Genomic DNA, 22,319 nt, shown 5'->3' with positions numbered 1-22,319 from the left:
GCCACTGACTGCTTATCCTAATTCAGACCCTCCGATTCACACCACCCCGCGATGTTTTTCTCACTCCTACTAGTGAATGTAATGTTACACACCCATACAATGCGCACCACCCCGCGATGTTTTTCAGAAACCTATCCTACATTGCCACTGCAATTTTCCTGACCTCCCCATGCTGACCACCCCGCAGTGCCTTTCTCCATCCTACATTGCCACTCAGTGCCTATTCTAATTCAGACCCTCCGATTTACACCACCCCGTGATGTTTTTCTCACTCCTACTAGTGAATGTAATGTTACACACCCATAAAATGCGCACAACCCCGCAATGTTTTTCTCACTCCTATTAGTGAATGTAATGTTATACTCCCATACAATGCGCACCACCCCGCAATGTTTTTCAGAAACCTATCCTACATTGCCACTTCATGTTTAATGACCTCCCCATGCTGACCACACCGCGGTGCTTTTCTCCATCCTACATAGCCACTCACTGCCTGTACTAATTCAGACCCCCCGATTCACACCACCCAGTGATGTTTTTCTCACTCCTACTAGTGAATTTAATGTCACACACCCATTCAATGCGCACCACCGCGCGATGTTTTTCAGACACCTATCCTACATTGCCACTGCATGTTTCTTGACCTCCCCAGGGTGACCACCCCGCGGTGCTTTTCTCCATCCTACATTGCAACTCACTGCATATCCTAATTCAGACCCTCCGATACACACCACCCCGTGATGTTTTTCTCACTCCTACTAGTGAATATAATGTTACACACCCATACGATGCACACCACCCCGCGATGTTTTTCAGAAAACTGTCTTGCATTGCCACTGCATGGTTCCTGTCCTCCCCATGCTGACCACCCCGCGGTGCTTTTCTCCATCCTACATTGCCACTCACTGTCTATTCTAATTCAGACCGTCTGATTCACACCACCCCGTGATGTTTTTCTCTCCCCTACTTGTGAATGTAAGGTTACACACCAATACAATGCGCACAACCTCGCGATGTTTTTCAGAAACCTATCCTACTTTGCCACTGCATGTTTCCTGACCTCCGTATCCTGACCACCCCGTGGTGCTTTTCTCCATCCTACATTGCCACTCACTGCCTATCCTAATTCAGACCCTCCAATTCAAACCACCACGCAATGTTTTTCTCACTCCTACTAGTGAATGTAATGTTTCACACCCATACAATGCGCACCACACCGCGATGTTTTTCAGAAACCTATCCTACATTGCCACTTCAATTTTCCTGACCTTCCCTTGCTGACCACCCAGGGGAGCTTTTCTCCATCCTACATTGCCACTCACTGCCTATCCTAATTCAGACCCTCCGATTCACACCACCTCGTGATGTTTTTCTCACTCCTCCTAGTGAATGTAATGCTACACACCCATACAATGCGCACCACCCCGCGATGTTTTTCAGTAACCTACCCTACTTTGCCACAGCATGTTTCCTGACCTCGCCATGCTGACTATCCCGCGGTGCTTTTCTCCATCCTACATTGCCACTCACTGCCTATCGTAATTCAGACTGTCCGATTCACACCACGCCATGATTTTTTTCTCACTCCTACTAGTGAATGTAAGGTTACACACCAATACAATGAGCACCACCCCGCGATGTTTTTCAGAAACCTCTCCTACATTGGCACTGCATGTTTCCTGACCTCCCAATCCTGACCACCTCGTGGTGCTTTTCTCCATCCTACATTGCCACTCACTACCGATCCTAATTCAGACCCTCTGATTCACACCACCCTGTGATGTTTTTCTCACTCCTACTAGTGAATGTAATGTTACACACCCATACAGTGCGCACCACCGCGCGATGTTTTTCAAAAACCTATCCTACATTGCCACTGCATGTTTCCTGACCTCCCCACGCTGACCACCCCGTGGTGCTTTTCTCCACCCTACATTGCCACTCACTGCCTATCCTAATTCAGACCCTCCGATTCATACCACCCCGCAATGTTTTTCTCACTGCTCCCAGTGAATGTAATGTTTCACACCCATACAATGCGCACCACCCCATGATGCTTTTCAGAAACCTATCCTACATTGCCAGTGCATGTTTCCTGACCTCCCCATGCTGACCACCTCGCTGTGCTTTTCTCCATCCTACATTGCCACTCACTGCCTATCTTAATTCAGACCCTCCTATTCACACCACCCCGTGATGTTTTTCTCACTCCTGCTAGTGAATGTAATGTTACACACCCATACGATGCGCACCAACCCGCGATTTTTTTCTCAATCCTACTAGTAAATATAATGTTACACACCCATACAATGCGCACCACCCCGCGATGTTTTTCTCACTCCTACCAGTGAATGTAATGAGACACACACATACAAAGCGCACCAACCCGTGATGTTTTTCAGAAACCTATCCTACATTGGCACTGCATGTTTCTTGACCTCCCGATGGTGACCACCCCGCGGTGCTTTTCTCCATCCTACATTGCCACTCACTGCATATCCTAATTCAGACCCTCCGAATCACACCATCCCGTGATGTTTTTCTCACTCCTACTATTGAATGTAATGTTACACACCCATACAATGCGCACCACCCCGCGATGTTTTTCAGAAAACTATCCTACATTGCCAAAGCATGTTTCCTGACCTCCCCATGCTGACCATCCCGCTGTGCTTTTCTCCATCCTACATTGCCACTCACTGCCTATCCTAATTCAGACCATCCGATTCACACCACCCCGTGATGTTTTTCTCACTCCTACTAGTGAATGTAATGTTACACACCCATACGATGTGCACCACCCCGCAATTTTTTCTTACTCCTACTAGTGAATGTAATGTTACACACCCATACAATGCGCACCACAGCGCGATGTTTTTCAGAAACCTATCCTACATTGCCACTGCATGTTTCCTGACCTCCCCATGCTGACCACCCCATGGTGCTTTTCTCCACCCTACATTGCCACTCACTGCCTATCCTAATTCAGACCCTCCGATTCACACCACCCCGTGATGTTTTTCTCACTCCTACTAGTGAATGTAATGTTACACACACATACGATGTGCACCACCCCGCGATCTTTTTCTCACTCCTACTAGTGAATGTAATGTTACACACCCATATAATGTGCACCACAGCGCGATGTTTTTCAGAAACCTATCCTACATTGCCACTGCATGTTTCCTGACCTCCCCATGCTGACCACCCCATGGTGCTTTTCTCCACCCTACATTGCCACTCACTGCCTATCCTAATTCAGACCCTCCGATTCACACCACCCATGATGTTTTTCTCACTCCTACTAGTGAATGTAATTTTACACACCCATACAATGCGCACAACCCCGCGATGTTTTTCTCACTCCTACCAGTTAATATAATGTTACACTCCCATACAATGCGTACCACCCCGCGATGTTTTTCAGAAACCTATCCTTTATTGCCACTGCATGTTTCCTGACCTCCACATGCTGACCACCCCGTGGTGCTTTTCTCCATCCTACATTGCCACTCAATGCCTATCCTAATTCAGACCCTCCGATTCACACTACCCCGCGATGTTTTTCTCACTCCTACTAGTGAATGTAATGTTACACACCCATACAATGCGCACCACCCCGCGTGTTTTTCAGAAACCTATCCTACATTGCCACAGCATGTTTCCTGACCTCCCCATGCTGACCACCCCGTGGTGCTTTTCTCAATCCTACATTGCCACTCACTGCCTATCCTAATTCAGACCCTCCGTTTCAAACCACACCGCTATGTTTTTCTCACTCCTACTAGTGAATGTAATGTTTCACACCCATACAATATGCACCACAACGCGATGTTTTTCAGAAACCTATCCTACATTGCCACTGCAATTTTCCTGACCTCCGCTTGCTGACCACCCCGTGGTGCTTTTCTCCATCCTACATTGCCACTCACTGCCTATCCTAATTCAGACCCTCCGATTCACACCACCCCGTGATGTTTTTCTCACTCCTACTAGTGAATGTAATGTTACACACACATACGATGTGCACCACCCGGCGATTTTTTTCTCACTCCTACTATTGAATGTAATGTTACACACCCATACAATGCGCACCACAGCGCGATGTTTTTCAGAAACCTATCCTACATTGCCACTGCATGTTTCCTGACCTCCCCATGCTGACCACCCCATGGTGCTTTTCTCCACCCTACATTGCCACTCACTGCCTATCCTAATTCAGACCCTACGATTCAAACCACCCCGCAATGTTTTTCTCACTCCTACTAGTGAATGTAATGTTTCACACCCATACAATGCGCACCATCCCGCGATGTTTTTCAGAAACCTATCCTACATTGCCTGTGCATTTTTCCTGAACTCCCCATGCTGACCACCCTGCAGTGCTTTTCTCCATCCTACATTGCCACTCACTGCCTATCCTAATTCAGACCCTCCGATTTACACCACCCATGATGTTTTTCTCACTCCTACTAGTGAATGTAATTTTACACACCCATACAATGCGCACAACCCCGTGATGTTTTTCTCACTCCTACTAGTTAATGTAATGTTACACTCCCATACAATGCGTACCACCTCGCGATGTTTTTCAGAAACCTACCCTACATTGCCACTGCATGTTTCCTGACCTCCCCATGCTGACCACCCCGCGGTGCTTTTCTCCATCCTACATTGCCACTCACTGCCTATCCTAATTGAGACCCTATGATTCCCACCACCCCGTGATGTTTTTCTCACTCCTATTAGTGAATGTAATGTTACACACCCATACAATGCGCACCACCCCGCGATGTTTTTAAGAAACCTCTCCTACATTGCCATTGCATGTTTCCTGTCCTCCCAATGCTGGCCACCTCGCGGTGCTTTTCTCCATCCTACATTGCCACTCACTACCGATCCTAATTCAGACCCTCTGATTCACACCACCCCGTGATGTTTTTCTCACTCCTACTATTGAATATAATGTCACACACCCTTTCAATGTGCACCACCCCGCGATGTTTTTCAGAAACCCATCCTACATTGCCACTGCATGTTTCCTAACCTCCCAATGCTGACCACCCCGAGGTGCTTTTCTCCATCCAACATTGCCACTCATGCCTATCCTAATTCAGACCCTCCGATTCACGCCACCCCGCGATGTTTTTCTCACTCCTACTAGTGAATATAATGGTACACACCCATTCAATGCGCACCACCCCATGATGTTTTTCAGAAACCCATCCTACATTACCACTGCATTTTTTTTGACCTCCCCATGCTGACCACCCCGCGGTGCTTTTCTCCATCCTACATTGCCACTCAATGCCTATCATAATTCAGACCCTCCGATTCACACTACCCCGCGATGTTTTTCTCACTCCTACTAGTGAATGTAATGTTACACACCCATACAATGCGCACCACCCCGCGATGTTTTTCACAAACCTATCCTACATTGCAACAGCATGTTTCCTGACCTCCCCATGCTGACCACCCCGTGGTGCTTTTCTCCATCCTACATTGCCACTCACTGCCTATCCTAATTCAGACCCTCCGATTCAAACCACCCCGCAATGTTTTTCTCACTCCTACTAGTGAATGTAATGTTTCACACCCATACAATATGCACCACACCGCTATGTTTTTCAGAAACCTATCCTACATTGCCACTGCAATTTTCCTGACCTCCGCTTGCTGACCACCCCGCGGTGCTTTTCTCCATCCTACATTGCCACTCACTGCCTATCCTAATTAAGACCCTCCGATTCACACCACCGTGTGATGTTTTTCTCACTCCTACTAGTGAATGTAATTTTACACACCAATACAATGCGCACCACCCCGCGATGTTTTTCACAAACCTATCCTACATTGGCACTGCATGTTTCCTGACCTCCCAATGCTGACCACCTCGTGGTGCTTTTCTCCATCCTACATTGCCACTCACTACCGATCCTAATTCAGACACTCTGATTCACACCAACCTGTGATGCTTTTCTCACTCCTACTAGTGAATGTAATGTTACACACCCATTCAGTGCGCACCACCCCACGATGTTTTTCTCACTCCTACCAGTGAATGTAATGATACAAACACATACAAAGTGCACCACCCCACGATGTTTTTCAGAAACCTATCCTACATTGGCACTGAATGTTTCTTGACCTCCGGATGGTGACCACCCCGCGGTTCTTTTCTCCATCCTACATTGCCACTCACTGCATATCATAATTCAGACCCTCCAACTCACACCACCCCGTGATGTTTTTCTCACTCCTACTAGTGAATGTAATGTTACACACCCACACAATGCGCACCACCGCGCGATGTTTTTCAGAAACCTATCCTACATTGCCACTGCATGTTTCCTGACCTCCACATGCTGACCACCCCATGGTACTTTTCTCCACCCTACATTGCCACTCACTGCCTATCCTAATTCAGATCCTCCAATCAAACCACCCCGCAATGTTTTTCTCACTCCTACTAGTGAATGTAATGTTACACACCCATACAATGCGCACCACCCCGCGATGTTTTTCAGAAACCTATCCTACATTGCCACTGCAATTTTCCTGACCTCCCCATGCTGACCACCCCGCAGTGCCTTTCTCCATCCTACATTGCCACTCAGTGCCTATTCTAATTCAGACCCTCCGATTTACACCACCCCGTGATGTTTTTCTCACTCCTACTAGTGAATGTAATGTTACACACCCATGAAATGCGCACAACCCCGCAATGTTTTTCTCACTCCTATTAGTGAATGTAATGTTATACTCCCATACAATGCGCACCACCCCGCAATGTTTTTCAGAAACCTATCCTACATTGCCACTTCATGTTTAATGACCTCCCCATGCTGACCACACCGCGGTGCTTTTCTCCATCCTACATAGCCACTCACTGCCTGTACTAATTCAGACCCCCCGATTCACACCACCCCGTGATGTTTTTCTCACTCCTACTAGTGAATTTAATGTCACACACCCATTCAATGCGCACCACCGCGCGATGTTTTTCAGACACATATCCTACATTGCCACTGCATGTTTCTTGACCTCCCCAGGGTGACCACCCCGCGGTGCTTTTCTCCATCCTACATTGCAACTCACTGCATATCCTAATTCAGACCCTCCGATTCACACCACCCCGTGATGTTTTTCTCACTCCTACTAGTGAATATAATGTTACACACCCATACGATGCACACCACCCCGCGATGTTTTTCAGAAAACTGTCTTGCATTGCCACTGCATGGTTCCTGTCCTCCCCATGCTGACCACCCCGCGGTGCTTTTCTCCATCCTACATTGCCACTCACTGTCTATTCTAATTCAGACCGTCTGATTCACACCACCCCGTGATGTTTTTCTCTCCCCTACTTGTGAATGTAAGGTTACACACCAATACAATGCGCACAACCTCGCGATGTTTTTCAGAAACCTATCCTACTTTGCCACTGCATGTTTCCTGACCTCCGTATGCTGACCACCCCGTGGTGCTTTTCTCCATCCTACATTGCCACTCACTGCCTATCCTAATTCAGACCCTCCAATTCAAACCACCACGCAATGTTTTTCTCACTCCTACTAGTGAATGTAATGTTTCACACCCATACAATGCGCACCACACCGCGATGTTTTTCAGAAACCTATCCTACATTGCCACTTCAATTTTCCTGACCTTCCCTTGCTGACCACCCAGGGGAGCTTTTCTCCATCCTACATTGCCACTCACTGCCTATCCTAATTCAGACCCTCCGATTCACACCACCTCGTGATGTTTTTCTCACTCCTCCTAGTGAATGTAATGCTACACACCCATACAATGCGCACCACCCCGCGATGTTTTTCAGTAACCTACCCTACTTTGCCACAGCATGTTTCCTGACCTCGCCATGCTGACTATCCCGCGGTGCTTTTCTCCATCCTACATTGCCACTCACTGCCTATCGTAATTCAGACTGTCCGATTCACACCACGCCGTGATTTTTTTCTCACTCCTACTAGTGAATGTAAGGTTACACACCAATACAATGCGCACCACCCCGCGATGTTTTTCAGAAACCTCTCCTACATTGGCACTGCATGTTTCCTGACCTCCCAATCCTGACCACCTCGTGGTGCTTTTCTCCATCCTACATTGCCACTCACTACCCATCCTAATTCAGACCCTCTGATTCACACCACCCTGTGATGTTTTTCTCACTCCTACTAGTGAATGTAATGTTACACACCCATACAGTGCGCACCACCGCGCGATGTTTTTCAAAAACCTATCCTACATTGCCACTGCATGTTTCCTGACCTCCCCACGCTGACCACCCCGTGGTGCTTTTCTCCACCCTACATTGCCACTCACTGCCTATCCTAATTCAGACCCTCCGATTCATACCACCCCGCAATGTTTTTCTCACTGCTCCCAGTGAATGTAATGTTTCACACCCATACAATGCGCACCACCCCGTGATGCTTTTCAGAAACCTATCCTACATTGCCAGTGCATGTTTCCTGACCTCCCCATGCTGACCACCTCGCTGTGCTTTTCTCCATCCTACATTGCCACTCACTGCGTATCTTAATTCAGACCCTCCTATTCACACCACCCCGTGATGTTTTTCTCACTCCTGCTAGTGAATGTAATGTTACACACCCATACGATGCGCACCAACCCGCGATTTTTTTCTCAATCCTACTAGTAAATATAATGTTACACACACATACAATGCGCACCACCCCGCGATGTTTTTCTCACTCCTACCAGTGAATGTAATGAGACACACACATACAAAGCGCACCAACCCGTGATGTTTTTCAGAAACCTATCCTACATTGGCACTGCATGTTTCTTGACCTCCCGATGGTGACCACCCCGCGGTGCTTTTCTCCATCCTACATTGCCACTCACTGCATATCCTAATTCAGACCCTCCGAATCACACCATCCCGTGATGTTTTTCTCACTCCTACTAGTGAATGTAATGTTACACACCCATACAATGCGCACCACCCCGCGATGTTTTTCAGAAAACTATCCTACATTGCCAAAGCATGTTTCCTGACCTCCCCATGCTGACCATCCCGCTGTGCTTTTCTCCATCCTACATTGCCACTCACTGCCTATCCTAATTCACACCATCCGATTCACACCACCCCGTGATGTTTTTCTCACTCCTACTAGTGAATGTAATGTTACACACCCATACAATGCGCACCACCCCGCGATGTTTTTCAGAAAACTATCCTACATTGCCAAAGCATGTTTCCTGACCTCCCCATGCTGACCATCCCGCTGTGCTTTTCTCCATCCTACATTGCCACTCACTGCCTATCCTAATTCACACCATCCGATTCACACCACCCCGTGATGTTTTTCTCACTCCTACTAGTGAATGTAATGTTACACACCCATACGATGTGCACCACCCCGCAATTTTTTTCTTACTCCTACTAGTGAATGTAATGTTACACACCCATACAATGCGCACCACAGCGCGATGTTTTTTAGAAACCTATCCTACATTGCCACTGCATGTTTCCTGACCTCCCCATGCTGACCACCCCATGGTGCTTTTCTCCACCCTACATTGCCACTCACTGCCTATCCTAATTCAGACCCTCCGATTCACACCACCCCGTGATGTTTTTCTCACTCCTACTAGTGAATGTAATGTTACACACACATACGATGTGCACCACCCCGCGATCTTTTTCTCACTCCTACTAGTGAATGTAATGTTACACACCCATATAATGCGCACCACAGCGCGATGTTTTTCAGAAACCTATCCTACATTGCCACTGCATGTTTCCTGACCTCCCCATGCTGACCACCCCATGGTGCTTTTCTCCACCCTACATTGCCACTCACTGCCTATCCTAATTCAGACCCTCCGATTCACACCACCCATGATGTTTTTCTCACTCCTACTAGTGAATGTAATTTTACACACCCATACAATGCGCACAACCCGCGATGTTTTTCTCACTCCTACCAGTTAATATAATGTTACACTCCCATACAATGCGTACCACCCCGCGATGTTTTTCAGAAACCTATCCTTTATTGCCACTGCATGTTTCCTGACCTCCACATGCTGACCACCCCGTGGTGCTTTTCTCCATCCTACATTGCCACTCAATGCCTATCCTAATTCAGACCCTCCGATTCACACTACCCCGCGATGTTTTTCTCACTCCTACTAGTGAATGTAATGTTACACACCCATACAATGCGCACCACCCCGCGTGTTTTTCAGAAACCTATCCTACATTGCCACAGCATGTTTCCTGACCTCCCCATGCTGACCATCCCGCGGTGCTTTTCTCCATCATACATTGCCACTCACTGTCTATTCTAATTCAGACCGTCTGATTCACACGACCCCGTGATGTTTTTCTCTCTCCTACTAGTGAATGTGAGGTTACACACCAATACAATGTGCACAACCTCGCGATGTTTTTCCGAAACCTATCCTACTTTGCAACTGCATGTTTCCTGACCTCCCCATGCTGACCACCCCGTGGTGCTTTTCTCAATCCTACATTGCCACTCACTGCCTATCCTAATTCAGACCCTCCGTTTCAAACCACACCGCTATGTTTTTCTCACTCCTACTAGTGAATGTAATGTTTCACACCCATACAATATGCACCACAACGCGATGTTTTTCAGAAACCTATCCTACATTGCCACTGCAATTTTCCTGACCTCCGCTTGCTGACCACCCCGTGGTGCTTTTCTCCATCCTACATTGCCACTCACTGCCTATCCTAATTCAGACCCTCCGATTCACACCACCCCGTGATGTTTTTCTCACTCCTACTAGTGAATGTAATGTTACACACACATACGATGTGCACCACCCGGCGATTTTTTTCTCACTCCTACTATTGAATGTAATGTTACACACCCATACAATGCGCACCACAGCGCGATGTTTTTCAGAAACCTATCCTACATTGCCACTGCATGTTTCCTGACCTCCCCATGCTGACCACCCCATGGTGCTTTTCTCCACCCTACATTGCCACTCACTGCCTATCCTAATTCAGACCCTACGATTCAAACCACCCCGCAATGTTTTTCTCACTCCTACTAGTGAATGTAATGTTTCACACCCATACAATGCGCACCATCCCGCGATGTTTTTCAGAAACCTATCCTACATTGCCAGTGCATTTTTCCTGAACTCCCCATGCTGACCACCCTGCAGTGCTTTTCTCCATCCTACATTGCCACTCACTGCCTATCCTAATTCAGACCCTCCGATTCACACCACCCATGATGTTTTTCTCACTCCTACTAGTGAATGTAATTTTACACACCCATACAATGCGCACAACCCCGTGATGTTTTTCTCACTCCTACTAGTTAATGTAATGTTACACTCCCATACAATGCGTACCACCCCGCGATGTTTTTCAGAAACCTACCCTACATTGCCACTGCATGTTTCCTGACCTCCCCATGCTGACCACCCCGCGGTGCTTTTCTCCATCCTACATTGCCACTCACTGCCTATCCTAATTCAGACCCTATGATTCCCACCACCCCGTGATGTTTTTCTCACTCCTATTAGTGAATGTAATGTTACACACCCATACAATGCGCACCACCCCGCGATGTTTTTCAGAAACCTCTCCTACATTGCCATTGCATGTTTCCTGTCCTCCCAATGCTGGCCACCTCGCGGTGCTTTTCTCCATCCTACATTGCCACTCACTACCGATCCTAATTCAGACCCTCTGATTCACACCACCCCGTGATGTTTTTCTCACTCCTACTATTGAATATAATGTCACACACCCTTTCAATGTGCACCACCCCGCGATGTTTTTCAGAAACCCATCCTACATTGCCACTGCATGTTTCCTAACCTCCCAATGCTGACCACCCCGAGGTGCTTTTCTCCATCCAACATTGCCACTCATGCCTATCCTAATTCAGACCCTCCGATTCACGCCACCCCGCGATGTTTTTCTCACTCCTACTAGTGAATATAATGGTACACACCCATTCAATGCGCACCACCCCATGATGTTTTTCAGAAACCCATCCTACATTACCACTGCATTTTTTTTGACCTCCCCATGCTGACCACCCCGCGGTGCTTTTCTCCATCCTACATTGCCACTCAATGCCTATCATAATTCAGACCCTCCGATTCACACTACCCCGCGATGTTTTTCTCACTCCTACTAGTGAATGTAATGTTACACACCCATACAATGCGCACCACCCCGCGATGTTTTTCACAAACCTATCCTACATTGCAACAGCATGTTTCCTGACCTCCCCATGCTGACCACCCCGTGGTGCTTTTCTCCATCCTACATTGCCACTCACTGCCTATCCTAATTCAGACCCTCCGATTCAAACCACCCCGCAATGTTTTTCTCACTCCTACTAGTGAATGTAATGTTTCACACCCATACAATATGCACCACACCGCTATGTTTTTCAGAAACCTATCCTACATTGCCACTGCAATTTTCCTGACCTCCGCTTGCTGACCACCCCGCGGTGCTTTTCTCCATCCTACATTGCCACTCACTGCCTATCCTAATTAAGACCCTCCGATTCACACCACCGCGTGATGTTTTTCTCACTCCTACTAGTGAATGTAATTTTACACACCAATACAATGCGCACCACCCCGCGATGTTTTTCACAAACCTATCCTACATTGGCACTGCATGTTTCCTGACCTCCCAATGCTGACCACCTCGTGGTGCTTTTCTCCATCCTACATTGCCACTCACTACCGATCCTAATTCAGACCCTCTGATTCACACCAACCTGTGATGCTTTTCTCACTCCTACTAGTGAATGTAATGTTACACACCCATTCAGTGCGCACCACCCCACGATGTTTTTCTCACTCCTACCAGTGAATGTAATGATACAAACACATACAAAGTGCACCACCCCACGATGTTTTTCAGAAACCTATCCTACATTGGCACTGAATGTTTCTTGACCTCCGGATGGTGGCCACCCCGCGGTTCTTTTCTCCATCCTACATTGCCACTCACTGCATATCATAATTCAGACCCTCCAACTCACACCACCCCGTGATGTTTTTCTCACTCCTACTAGTGAATGTAATGTTACACAACCACACAATGCGCACCACCGCGCGATGTTTTTCACAAACCTATCCTACATTGCCACTGCATGTTTCCTGACCTCCCCATGCTGACCACCCCATGGTACTTTTCTCCACCCTACATTGCCACTCACTGCCTATCCTAATTCAGACCCTCCGATTCAAACCACCCCGCAATTTTTTTCTCACTCCTACCAGTGAATGTAATGTTTAACACCCATTCAATGCGCACCACCCCGCGATGTTTTTCAGAAACCTATCCTACATTGCCACTGCATTTTTCTTGACCTCCCCATGGTGACCACATCGCGGTGCTTTTCTCCATCCTACATTGCCACTCACTGCATATCATAATTCAGACCCTCCAACTCACACCACCCCGTGATGTTTTTCTCACTCCTACTAGTGAATGTAATGTTACACACCCACACAATGCGCACCACCGCGCGATGTTTTTCAGAAACCTATCCTACATTGCCACTGCATGTTTCCTGACCTCCCCATGCTGACCACCCCGTGGTACTTTTCTCCACCCTACATTGCCACTCACTGCCTATCCTAATTCAGACCCTCCAATTCAAACCACCCCGCAATGTTTTTCTCACTCCTACTAGTGAATGTAATGTTTCACACCCATATAATGCGCTCCACACCGCGATGTTTTTCAGAAAACTATCCTACATTGCCACTGCATGGTTCCTGTCCTCCCCATGCTGACCACCCTGCGGTGCTTTTCTCCATCCTACATTGCCACTCACCGCCTATCCTAATTCAGACCCTCCGATTCACACTGCCCCGCGATGTTTTTCTCACTCCTACTAGTGAATGTAATGTTTCACACCCATACAATGCGCACCACACCGCGATGTTTTCAGAAACCTATCCTACATTGCCACTGCAATTTTCCGGACCTCCGCTTGCTGACCACCCCGCGTTGCTTTTCTCCATCCTACATTGCCACTCACTGCCTATCCTAATTCAGACCCTCCGATTCACACCACACCGTGATGTTTTTCTCACTCCTACTAGTGAATGTAATGTTACACACACATACAATGGGCACCACCCCGCGATATTTTTCAGAAACCCATCCCACATTGCCACAGCATGTTTCCTGACCTCGCCATGCTGAATATCCCGCGGTGCTTTTCTCCATCCTACATTGCCACTCACTGCCTATCCTAATTCAGACTGTCCGATTCACACCACCCCGTGATGTTTTTCTCACTCCTACTAGTGAATTTAAGGTTACACACCAATACAATGCGCACCACCCCGCGATGTTTTTCAGAAACCTCTCCTACATTGGCACTGCATGTTTCCTGACCTCCCAATGCTGACCACCTCGTGGTGCTTTTCTCCATCCTACGTTGCCACTCACGACCGATCCTAATTCAGACCCTCTGATTCACACCAACCTGTGATGCTTTTCTCACTCCTACTAGTGAATGTAATGTTACACACCCATTCAGTGCGCACCACTCCGCGATGTTTTTCTCACTCCTACCAGTGAATGTAATGATACACACACATACAAAGCGCACCACCCCGCGATGTTTTTCAGAAACCTATCCTACATTGGCACTGAATGTTTCTTGACCTCCCGATGGTGACCACCCCGCGGTGCTTTTCTCCATCCTACATTGCCACTCACTGCATATCCTAATTCAGACCTTCCAACTCACACCACCCCATGATGTTTTTCTCACTCGTACTAGTCAATGTAATGTTACACACCCATACAATGCGCACCACCGCGCGATGTTTTTCAGAAACCTATCCTACATTGCCACTGCATGTTTCCTGACCTCCCCATGCTGACCACCCCATGGTACTTTTCTCCACCCTACATTGCGACTCACTGCCTATCCTAATTCAGATCCTCCAATTCAAACCACCCCACAATGTTTTTCTCACTCCTACTAGTGAATGTAAGGTTACACACCCATACAATGCGCACAACCCCGCGATGTTTTTCTCACTCCTACTAGTGAATGTAAGGTTACACACCAATACAATGCGCACCACCCCGCGATGTTTTTCAGAAACCTCTCCTACATTGGCACTGCATGTTTCCTGACCTCCCAATCCTGACCACCTCGTGGTGCTTTTCTCCATCCTACATTGCCACTCACTACCGATCCTAATTCAGACCCTCTGATTCACACCACCCCGTGATGTTTTTCTCACTCCTACTAGTGAATGTAATGTTACACACCCATACAGTGCGCACCACCGCGCGATGTTTTTCAAAAACCTATCCTACATTGAAACTGCATGTTTCCTGACCTCCCCACGCTGACCACCCCGTGGTGCTTTTCTCCACCCTACATTGCCACTCACTGCCTATCCTAATTCAGACCCTCCGATTCATACCACCCCGCAATGTTTTTCTTACTGCTCCCAGTGAATGTAATGTTTCACACCCATACAATGCGCACCACCCCGTGATGCTTTTCAGAAACCTATCCTACATTGCCAGTGCATGTTTCCTGACCTCCCCATGCTGACCACCTAGCTGTGCTTTTCTCCATCCTACGTTGCCACTCACTGCCTATCTTAATTCAGACCCTCCTATTCAGACCACCCCGTGATGTTTTTCTCACTCCTGCTAGTGAATGTAATGTTACACACCCATACGATGCGCACCAACCCGCGATTTTTTTCTCAATCCTACTAGTAAATATAATGTTACACACCCATACAATGCGCACCACCCCGCGATGTTTTTCTCACTCCTACCAGTGAATGTAATGATACACACACATACAAAGCGCACCAACCCGTGATGTTTTTCAGAAACCTATCCTACATTGGCACTGCATGTTTCTTGACCTCCCGATGGTGACCACCCCGCGGTGCTTTTCTCCATCCTACATTGCCACTCACTGCATATCCTAATTCAGACCCTCCGAATCACACCACCCCGTGATGTTTTTCTCACTCCTACTAGTGAATGTAATGTTACACACCCATACAATGCGCACCACCGCGCGATGTTTTTCAGAAACCTATCCTACATTGCCACTGCATGTTTCCAGACCTCCCCATGCTGACCACCCCGTGGTGCTTTTCTCCACCCCACATTGCCACTCACTGCCTATCCTAATTCAGACCCTCTGATTCAAACCACCCCGCAAAGTTTTTCTCACACCTACCAGTGAATGTAATGTTTCACACCCATACAATGTGCACCACCCCGCGATGTTTTTCAGAAACCCATCCTACATTGCCACTGCATGTTTCCTGACCTCCCCATGCTGACCACCCCGCTGTGCTTTTCTCCATCCTATATTGCCACTCACTGTCTATCTTAATTCAAACCCTCCTATTCACACCACCCCGTGATGTTTTTCTCACTCCTACTAGTGAATGTAATGTTACACACCCATACGATGTGCACCACCCCGCGATTTTTTTCTCACTCCTACTAGTGAATGTAATGTTACACACCCATACAATGCGCACCACAGCGCGATGTTTTTCAGAAACCTATCCTACATTGCCACTGCATGTTTCCTGACCTCCCCATGCTGACCACCCCATGGTGCTTTTCTCCACCCTACATTGCCACTCACTGCCTATCCTAATTCAGACCCTCCGATTCACACCACCCCGTGATGTTTTTCTCACTCCTACTAGTGAATGTAATGTTACACACACATACGATGTGCACCACCCCGCGATCTTTTTCTCACTCCTACTAGTGAATGTAATGTTACTCACCCATATAATGCGCACCACAGCGCGATGTTTTTCAGAAACCTATCCTACATTGCCACTGCATGTTTCCTGACCTCCCCATGCTGACCACCCCATGGTGCTTTTCTCCACTATACATTGCCACTCACTGCCTATCCTAATTCAGACCCTCCGATTCAAACCACCCCGCAATGTTTTTCTCACTCCTACTAGTGAATGTAATGTTTCATACCCATACAATGCGCACCACCCCGCGATGTTTTTCAGAAACCTATCCTACATTGCCAGTGCATTTTTCCTGAACTCCCCATGCTGACCTCCCTGCAGTGCTTTTCTCCATCCTACATTGCCACTCACTGCCTATCCTAATTCAGACCCTCCGATTCACACCACCCATGATGTTTTTCTCACTCCTACTAGTGAATGTAATTTTACACACCCATACAATGCGCACAACCCCGCGATGTTTTTCTCACTCCTACCAGTTAATGTAATGTTACACTCCCATACAATGCGTACCACCCCGCGATGTTTTTCAGAAACCTATCCTTTATTGCCACTGCATGTTTCCTGACCTCCACATGCTGATCACCCCGTGGTGCTTTTCTCCATCCTACATTGCCACTCAATGCCTATCCTAATTCAGACCCTCCGATTCACACTACCCCGCGATGTTTTTCTCACTCCTACTAGTGAATGTAATGTTACACACCCATACAATGCGCACCACCCCGCGTGTTTTTCAGAAACCTATCCTACATTGCCACAGCATGTTTCCTGACCTCCCCATGCTGACCATCCCGCGGTGCTTTTCTCCATCCTACATTGCCACTCACTGTCTATTCTAATTCAGACCGTCTGATTCACACGACCCCGTGATGTTTTTCTCTCTCCTACTAGTGAATGTGAGGTTACACACCAATACAATGTGCACAACCTTGCGATGTTTTTCCGAAACCTATCCTACTTTGCAACTGCATGTTTCCTGACCTCCCCATGCTGACCACCCCGTGGTGCTTTTCTCAATCCTACATTGCCACTCACTGCCTATCCTAATTCAGACCCTCCGATTCAATCCACACCGCAATGTTTTTCTCACTCCTACTAGTGAATGTAATGTTTCACACCCATACAATATGCACCACAACGCGATGTTTTTCAGAAACCTATCCTACATTGCCACTGCAATTTTCCTGACCTCCGCTTGCTGACCACCCCGCGGTGCTTTTCTCCATCCTACATTGCCACTCACTGCCTATCCTAATTCAGACCCTCCGATTCACACCACCCCGTGATGTTTTTCTCACTCCTACTAGTGAATGTAATGTTACACACACATACGATGTGCACCACCCGGCGATTTTTTTCTCACTCCTACTATTGAATGTAATGTTACACACCCATACAATGCGCACCACAGCGCGATGTTTTTCAGAAAAATATCCTACATTGCCACTGCATGTTTCCTGACCTCCCCATGCTGACCACCCCATGGTGCTTTTCTCCACCCTACATTGCCACTCACTGCCTATCCTAATTCAGACCCTACGATTCAAACCACCCCGCAATGTTTTTCTCACTCCTACTAGTGAATGTAATGTTTCACACCCATACAATGCGCACCATCCCGCGATGTTTTTCAGAAACCTATCCTACATTGCCAGTGCATTTTTCCTGAACTCCCCATGCTGACCACCCTGCAGTGCTTTTCTCCATCCTACATTGCCACTCACTGCCTATCCTAATTCAGACCCTCCGATTCACACCACCCATGATGTTTTTCTCACTTCTACTAGTGAATGTAATTTTACACACCCATACAATGCGCACAACCCCGTGATGTTTTTCTCACTCCTACTAGTTAATGTAATGTTACACTCCCATACAATGCGTACCACCCCGCGATGTTTTTCAGAAACCTATCCTATATTGCCACTGCATGTTTCCTGACCTCCCCATGCTGACCACCCCGCGGTGCTTTTCTCCATCCTACATTGCCACTCACTGCCTATCCTAATTCAGACCCTATGATTCCCACCACCCCGTGATGTTTTTCTCACTCCTATTAGTGAATGTAATGTTACACACCCATACAATGCGCACCACCCCGCGATGTTTTTCAGAAACCTCTCCTACATTGCCATTGCATGTTTCCTGTCCTCCCAATGCTGACCACCTCGCGGTGCTTTTCTCCATCCTACATTGCCACTCACTACCGATCCTAATTCAGACCCTCTGATTCACACCACCCCGTGATGTTTTTCTCACTCCTACTATTGAATATAATGTCACACACCCTTTCAATGTGCACCACCCCGCGATGTTTTTCAGAAACCCATCCTACATTGCCACTGCATGTTTCCTAACCTCCCAATGCTGACCACCCCGAGGTGCTTTTCTCCATCCAACATTGCCACTCATGCCTATCCTAATTCAGACCCTCCGATTCACGCCACCCCGCGATGTTTTTCTCACTCCTACTAGTGAATATAATGGTACACACCCATTCAATGCGCACCACCCCGTGATGTTTTTCAGAATCCCATCCTACATTACCACTGCATTTTTTTTGACCTCCCCATGCTGACCAACCCGCGGTGCTTTTCTCCATCCTACATTGCCACTCAATGCCTATCATAATTCAGACCCTCCGATTCACACTACCCCGCGATGTTTTTCTCACTCCTACTAGTGAATGTAATGTTACACACCCATACAATGCGCACCACCCCGCGATGTTTTTCACAAACCTATCCTACATTGCCACAGCATGTTTCCTGACCTCCCCATGCTGACCATCCCGCGGTGCTTTTCTCCATCCTACATTGCCACTCACTGTCTATTCTAATTCAGACCGTATGATTCACACCACCCCGTGATGTTTTTCTCTCTCCTACTAGTGAATGTGAGGTTACACACCAATACAATGTGCACAACCTCGCGATGTTTTTCCGAAACCTATCCTACTTTGCAACTGCATGTTTCCTGACCTCCCCATGCTGACCACCCCGTGGTGCTTTTCTCCATCCTACATTGCCACTCACTGCCTATCCTAATTCAGACCCTCCGATTCAAACCACCCCGCAATGTTTTTCTCACTCCTACTAGTGAATGTAATGTTTCACACCCATACAATGTGCACCACACCGCTATGTTTTTCAGAAACCTATCCTACATTGCCACTGCAATTTTCCTGACCTCCGCTTGCTGACCACCCCGCGGTGCTTTTCTCCATCCTACATTGCCACTCACTGCCTATCCTAATTAAGACCCTCCGATTCACACCACCCCGTGATGTTTTTCTCACTCCTACTAGTGAATGTAAGGTTACACACCAATACAATGCGCACCACCCAGCGATGTTTTTCACAAACCTATCCTACATTGGCACTGCATGTTTCCTGACCTCCCAATGCTGACCACCTCGTGGTGCTTTTCTCCATCCTACATTGCCACTCACTACCGATACTAATTCAGACACTCTGATTCACACCAACCTGTGATGCTTTTCTCACTCCTACTAGTGAATGTAATGTTACACACCCATTCAGTGCGCAACACCCCACGATGTTTTTCTCACTCCTACCAGTGAATCTAATGATACAAACACATACAAAGTGCACCACCCCACGATGTTTTTCAGAAACCTATCCTACATTGGCACTGAATGTTTCTTGACCTCCGGATGGTGACCACCCCGCGGTTCTTTTCTCCATCCTACATTGCCACTCACTGCATATCATAATTCAGACCCTCCAACTCACACCACCCCGTGATGTTTTTCTCACTCCTACTAGTGAATGTAATGTTACACACCCACACAATGCGCACCACCGCGCGATGTTTTTCAGAAACCTATCCTACATGGCCACTGCATGTTTCCTGACCTCCCCATGCTGACCACCCCGTGGTACTTTTCTCCACCCTACATTGCCACTCACTGCCTATCCTAATTCAGACCCTCCGATTCAAACCACCCCGCAATTTTTTTCTCACTCCTACTAGTGAACGTAATGTTTAACACCCATTCAATGCGCACCACCCCGCGATGTTTTTCAGAAACCTATCCTACATTGCCACTGCATTTTTCTTGACCTCCCCATGGTGACCACCCCGCGGTGCTTTTCTCCATCCTACATTGCCACTCACTGCATATCATAATTCAGACCCTCCAACTCACACCACCCCGTGATGTTTTTCTCACTCCTACTAGTGAATGTAATGTTACACACCCACACAATGCGCACCACCGCGCGATGTTTTTCAGAAACCTATCCTACATGGCCACTGCATGTTTCCTGACCTCCCCATGCTGACCACCCCGTGGTACTTTTCTCCACCCTACATTGCCACTCACTGCCTATCCTAATTCAGACCCTCCGATTCAAACCACCCCGCAATTTTTTTCTCACTCCTACTAGTGAACGTAATGTTTAACACCCATTCAATGCGCACCACCCCGCGATGTTTTTCAGAAACCTATCCTACATTGCCACTGCATTTTTCTTGACCTCCCCATGGTGACCACCCCGCGGTGCTTTTCTCCATCCTACATTGCCACTCACTGCATATCATAATTCAGACCCTCCAACTCACACCACCCCGCGATGTTTTTCTCACTCCTACTAGTGAATGTAATGTTACACACCCATACAATGCGCACCACCGCGCGATGTTTTTCAGAAACCTATCCTACATTGCTACTGCATGTTTCCTGACCTCCGCTTGCTGACCACCCCGCGGTACTTTTCTCCACCCTACATTGCCACTCACTGCCTATCCTAATTCAGACCCTCCAATTCACACCACCCCGTGATGTTTTTCTCACTCCTACTAGTGAATGTAATGTTACACACACATACAATGGGCACCACCCCGCGATATTTTTCAGAAACCTATCCCACATTGCCACAGCATGTTTCCTGACCTCGCCATGCTGAATATCCCGCGGTGCTTTTCTCCATCCTACATTGCCACTCACTGCCTATCCTAATTCAGACTGTCCGATTCACACCACCCCGTGATGTTTTTCTCACTCCTACTAGTGAATGTAAGGTTACACACCAATACAATGCGCACCACCCCGCGATGTTTTTCAGAAACCTCTCCTACATTGGCACTGCAGGTTTCCTGACCTCCCAATGCTGACCACCTCGTGGTGCTTTTCTCCATCCTACATTGCCACTCACTACCGATCCTAATTCAGACCCTCTGATTCACACCAACCTGTGATGCTTTTCTCACTCCTACTAGTGAATGTAATGTTACACACCCATTCAGTGCGCACCACTCCGCGATGTTTTTCTCACTCCTACCAGTGAATGTAATGATACACACACATAGAAAGCGCACCACCCCGCGATGTTTTTCAGAAACCTATCCTACATTGGCACTGAATGTTTCTTGACCTCCCGATGGTGACCACCCCGCGGTGCTTTTCTCCATCCTACATTGCCACTCACTGCATATCCTAATTCAGACCTTCCAACTCACACCACCCCATGATGTTTTTCTCACTC

Source organism: Cavia porcellus, unplaced genomic scaffold (assembly GCF_034190915.1).
Source record: "Cavia porcellus strain 051 isolate PalLab524CR breed Dunkin Hartley unplaced genomic scaffold, mCavPor4.1 scaffold_11, whole genome shotgun sequence".
Lineage (NCBI taxonomy): Eukaryota > Metazoa > Chordata > Mammalia > Rodentia > Caviidae > Cavia > Cavia porcellus.
The sequence above is the reverse complement of the archived record's forward strand: the minus strand, read 5'-3'. Positions refer to the sequence as shown.